Below are 6,215 nucleotides of genomic sequence, written 5' to 3' on the forward strand. Positions count from 1 at the left end.
GCCGGCCCGGCCCGGCCCGGCCCAGCCGCGCTGTGCGGAACCGGCCCGCGCTGCGTCCCGGGCACGGCGGCGGCGCCCAGGGCACGGGAGGTTGCCAAAGGTCAGGGAGTGAGTCAGCAGCTCCGCTCGGCCTCGGCCCTCGCCGCTCTTTCATTGAAAAGGCACCGGTGGGAGCTTAGGCCCAAAATACAAGTTGGGCTTGGGAGGAGAAAATAAATTAAATCCATGCAGGTTTATCGATCCAGTAGTGTGTCCCAGACAGTCCCATACATTTATTGCCAAAATAACAGTGCGGTTTGGTTAAACATTACTAATAAAACATTTTCCCACTTTTACCCATTTACCCAGGAGATCAGAGAGACACAACTCTTCCAGAGACCACATCTTCGTCACAAAATAGATTAATTACTCTGCATGATGTGATGTGAAAGAAGCACATGCACAATTCAGAAATAGACAATATTTTAGAAACTGAGGATAGTTACAATATTTTGCAACTGTTGGGATTTTTCCAACAAATGCACTTCTTTATTAGCCTGATGGAATAATGTCACGATATCATTCCAGAAATGAGAATGTGTCTTAAATCCCATCTCAGAAACATTTGCTGTAATTCGGTATCTGTGACAGCTCTGCCTTTCAGGGATGCTAACATAGCACTGCATGAAAATAAGGAAAAAAAAAAGTTAAACAGAAATTATTCCCTGTTTTGTTAGTGACCACTAGAGGGAATGCTGGATTGTTGTTCCCACAGGCCTACAAGGCCTACAAAGGCAACACAATTTAAAAGGAAATTATACCATATTTGTATTTGGCATCATGACACACTTAGTCTGCAGATGTCATTGGCACATCAGGTTGAAGTAATAGTTTGCCTGTCAGTAAAGTCATTGCCAGCTGTAGGCACTGTTTGAAGACAGATATTACTCTGAAAAACACACAATATCTTCTGCAGTGTGAACTGGAAACTATCACTCTCTGTAAGCAAGCTTAGCTTTAAAGGGAAGTAGAAAAGTAAATCCCATGGAATTTAACTCAAAATCTTCTGTGCTTAATGACCAAACTAACATGTGCTTAATGACCTTTAGGTATTTCCAATTTGAAAATATCATTTAAATAAGTACCTTGAGGAAAATAATCTTAAAAGTAATACTGAGATTCAAATATTAAGTGACTAGACAGCTTATTGTAATATCAGCTGTCTACCCCACATCCCACAGGCTCACATTTTCCCTATATTTACAGTTCAGGCTTTTTCTAAATAACTGATACATCTTTATGTAAGAAAGCTTTCATGACATCCCATCTCTAAAATACATTCCTTTAATAAGTAGAAAGCTGCTAAACCAGGAACCATCTTTTTTACACGGCTCCACAATAAAATTAATTTTAAGGCTGTGTTTCTTCCCCTTCTCTTTTGATTTCCTTTACACATCTAAACAGCCTTCAGGCTCTTTGGAGAGACATCCAAGCTTCTTGGGCATTTTAATGCATTTCAGCCAGATTGAGGAGGGGCAGGAGACCTGGGCATGCAGATGTCTCCCCTCTGCAAACTGCCTTCTGTGCCTGTGGTACACATAAAACTCACACTGTGCTCTTCTGAAAGCTCCCCCTGCCACAGTGTGGGACATGGAAATGGCAGAGGCCTGATCCAGCAGTACAAAAGATACAAAATCCTCTCTCAAGTCCCTTCTTTCTTCAGAAGAAGTCTGTTGGCCTCAAGGATATGAATGTTCTTATGGAGCACATTTCCACCCTGCTACATACTTTCTGGACCCAAAGCAAAATAGCTGCACAGCTATTTACTGTAAAGATTCACAGCTCTCTACAGAAGCTTCATGCATGAGTGTTGGCTGTGAAGCCCAGTGCTCTGAGATCCACTGGCCCAGATTCCAGACACAGGTCTAGACAAGTAAATACCATTGCTGAATTAGAGCCTCAATATCACACTGCAATCTATGACATACCCAGAAAGCACCAAAATATGAATCCTACCTAAAACTGAGATTAAAATCTTGTAAAGATGAATGTCTGAACTGTTTTGAAATTCTTAAAAGAGACATGTTACAGCTTTCTTGTTTTCAAATCCATCTCTCCTTTGCATTCAGTAAGTTAACATTTACTCAGTGATGATATAAGGGAAAATAAGTAAAGGACAAGTAGTCCATGCAGTAGATGACAGCAAGACACACAAAACTAACAAAGCTTACTCACTACCCATTGGCTCAAGGCAAGTATGTATCATATAAATTTCAGAATTAAGATTATGTCAATGCTATACTCCTTGCTCTGAATGCCTGGTCTCTAATTAAACCATTACTCCCCCTCCACACACCCTACCTCACCTTACTCCATGCCCAAATGAATGGGTGCTCAGGGAATGAATCAATACTTGTAACACAGGCACTCTTGGAAGCTTTGCTGATTCAGTTGCTTCTGCTGTTGTGTAAAAGGTAGAAAATAAGGTGGGGGACTGGGAAGTGTCATCTTGAGTTATTGTCACATTACATGTGGCTACCAAGAAGCAATAAACAAACAGGAGACTACAATTAGAAAATACTGATTAATTTGCATCTTAGCTATTTGCCTCTTAAAATTGCCAGGCACCAAGTTAAGAAGCCACAAAGCATATTTTTTAAATTAGTAATATTTCGGTCAAAGTTGTATTAGTAAAATATATGTTATATATTGGGTTTGTGCCTATCTCCACTTTTAATCCCTCATGTCCCAAGTCAATCCTGCCCTTGTAACATGGCTGTTACTGCTGACTCTCTGAAATACAACATATCATTATTTTAATCCTGCTACAGGAGCTTTCACATCAGCATGTAGGCATCCACCCTCAGTAATTAACTAAACAGTCCCCCAGGCATGACAACTCCACTCACCAGAGCTTCTACTCCTATTCACCATGGCAGCCTCTCTTCTGCAGCCATTCTGCCTCTCAGTCAAGTTTTCTCCTCACACAATGACTTGTGTATCTCCTAAAGCCATTTGTACTCATTCCTTCTTCCAATGGCCATTTGTGGCTTGCTGCAATGGTGGCTGGCTCTGTCCTCCTTCCTACAGACATCCCACGCTTCACCTCAATCTCCTCACAGAAGATGCTCTTGGGAATGAAGAGCAAAGGAAAAGAAAACTTGTTGTTCCCAGGAAAGAAGTTATCTCCTGAGTGCTAGAAGAGAAATTTCACTTGCCTCCTGCAGTGACTCAAATTGAGGAGAAATAGAATAAATAACAGAGCAGAGATTATTTTTCCCCCCTTCCAAGACAGGTCAGGAATCAATGAGAAATTTATTTCCTGTCATTATGGCGCGGATTCTAGTTTCAGTTAAAATTTTTACCTATAAAAATAGAGCAAGACTAAAACTGACAATAGTATTAGGAAAAAATAAAGGCTTCTCATATCACAAAACAAACCAGAAGAGTGATAAATAAAAAACTCCTCCATCCCAGCTCAAAGCTTGCAGAAAAACAAATCAAGAAGAGATTACAGAAAAACTGTAGGTTTCCTCTATACTGGTTGATAAATTAAAATGCCAGTGAGTGTTTCTGGGCACTAGAATACAATCATCTGTACTGTACATGATTCATTTTAGAATAGCCCTTGTGCAGGTTTTGCACAGGCCAATAGCTAATATTTTTCAGATATTATTTGAGAACCACCACAGGCCAAGAACTATTCTCAGCTGGCCATCTGTATATGGTCACCCCATATGGAAAGCTGAAAAAAAGCTTCCAGACAGCTTATAAATGAGCCCAGAGAAATACTGGAAAATAGTATGAGTGTTGGCAATTCAGTACTAGCAAACAGTCTCAGGCACATAAAATTTCCTGTGATAGATACAGCCATACACATGCAGCCAAAAACCAATGGTACAGTCTAGCTAAGGGTGCTCAAGGAGGCACACCACCTGACCCCACAAGGACAAAGCAACAAAGAGAAAAAGAATACAGAGCTTCTTGGTATGTTGGATGGATTTTTCTAGATAAGACATTTATCAGAACTGAGTTTCCAGCACCTTCAGAGATGAGAGAGAGCAGGTCCCAAAGGCTCACTCAGCTGCCAGGAAATAAGTCATCCACAGAGACCTGCACAGAGCATTATCCTCTCCCAAAACTTCACAGCTGCTCAGCTGAAATAACTCAATACCTTCACAGAAGACATGACAAAGTATTCATATCCTGAATTATGCTATTTTTAGATTGTCTTAATTTAATTTACCTCAGTAAGAAAAGGTTGAGTCAGCAGATACCATCACAATGACCTAGCAGAACCTAAGGGCAGAGTTTTTATATGGTCTTGATTGGGCAGCTTCATTATGTAATAGTTTGGTTTTCATCTTTTCCTTGTTCTGCCATACATACACAGGCCTCTACCAGTTCTCTGGAGGAACACAACCCTACCCATGGTATTCACTCAGCCATGGCAGTGCCAGAACTGCACTCCAGCTCGTTCTGATTTGCTGTCAGAGAAGGGGCAGGGGTGGGACAAAGAGGATGAGGGAGAGTGGCTGCTCAGCCAACCAGGCCGCTGTGTCCCAGCACAGACCTAGCCAGTCACTCCTCACCTTATATCCCCCCACTGCCACTGGCTCTTCACCTGGCTGCCAGGAGAAAGACCATTTCCAGGGAAAGAAATGGTGTGAAGGAAGAGACAATGGTAAAATCTAATTTTCCATGGACTTTTCATACCCTACCAAGATTATTCAGCTTCCTTTCAGTCCGTGAAGTGAGAGTGTTCAGCCTGCTAAGATCTTTCTGTGCCAAAAAGTAGATTAAGAACTTGGAAACAGCCTTGGTATATTTCCGAAGGAAATACAACTCTCAGAACAATTTGAAAATAATCCTAAATTTTGTAAGACAGTCAAGAGCACAGATCTGTACAGACTCAGCATACAAACAGGCAATTCCTCCCTGGAGTCGTAGTTGGCAACTGCAGACACAGGAAAGCATCTTAGAAACAAAAACAAAAACAAAAAAAACCCAAAAACAAAACAAAGAAACAAATAAAAACATACAGACCCTATAATCATCACATGTATGACTGGACAAAAAGAGCTTTGAGCTAACATAAAAACTTTAGCAAGAACCTGTAAAAATGTCTATGCTGTGGCAAATTGACTTCCAGCAAGCAAATGTTATCAGATGCAGCAAACATCTGATAGAAGACTAAGAATTGTCAGGTCTGTGGAGGATGACCAGAAGATACTGATTTTGCACATCTGGTAACTCTTGATACAGAATAAACAATAATGTTTGTCAGGGCAAGTGTGCCATGGACTACAAAATGGTACAATCATGACAAAACTGTCACAGGGTCACCTTACAGAAAGCTTAAAGCACCAAACATTTCAAGCAACACAAAACCAAACCACCAAAACAAAAAAAAACCTAAACCCACCATTCCAGCAAGGAGCAGAATAGTCTTTACTGAATAGAAAAGACAACATGAGGGTAGAAAACGGAGTGACAGTGGTTTAGGCTGTAAATGGTTTCATAGCACTCTTCAGAGATTTCCCTCAAGACTTCCACAGTTGGTCACTTCTGGACCTTAAACAGGAAATCCAGAAGGGAATGATTTCAGAAATGTTTATTTCAGATGAATTTGAATTAAATCTCATGGAGCACAATGTCATTTGACATTTAGAAAGTGATGGCATCAGCAGTAGGATCAAGGAAATCTTGCTCACCTCTGGGTTTGTGTCTTGTGATCAACTTCAGGGCTGCAATCAGATTGTTTTCCTCATGGTTAAGGCATTTATAAAAACCATTTGCTGTCATGTGGATTCTCTTCTGGTTAGTGAAACATATGAACCCATGAATGCCTCTTATACAGGATTTCTCACAGGATTTTCTCTCTTCACTAAGTGGGCAATATTTTCACCAAACTCAATAAAAATCTTAAATAACAGAAGCATCGGGTAGCTTAAGCATGGACACAGTCTAATAAGGTAAACCTAACACAGCGTTGTTTAAAATTATTAGAATTGTCTACTTTTTATTGAAAGGTCTGTAAAAAAATCAGTAACTCGATATGACTTCATTCTTAGGATTAACACTCACCATATTTCTGACATGAAGCCTGGCACATTTGAAGTGTACATATGAAGAGATCCAGGAGAAATCCCAAGTGCTGACAGATGAAGGATATAATGATTTGGATAAAACTTAAAAAGTGGTAACATTACTGTTGGTTAAGCCCCCCTGAATTT

This window comes from Melospiza georgiana, chromosome 4 (genome assembly GCF_028018845.1).
Source record: "Melospiza georgiana isolate bMelGeo1 chromosome 4, bMelGeo1.pri, whole genome shotgun sequence".
In the NCBI taxonomy this organism is placed as follows: domain Eukaryota; kingdom Metazoa; phylum Chordata; class Aves; order Passeriformes; family Passerellidae; genus Melospiza; species Melospiza georgiana.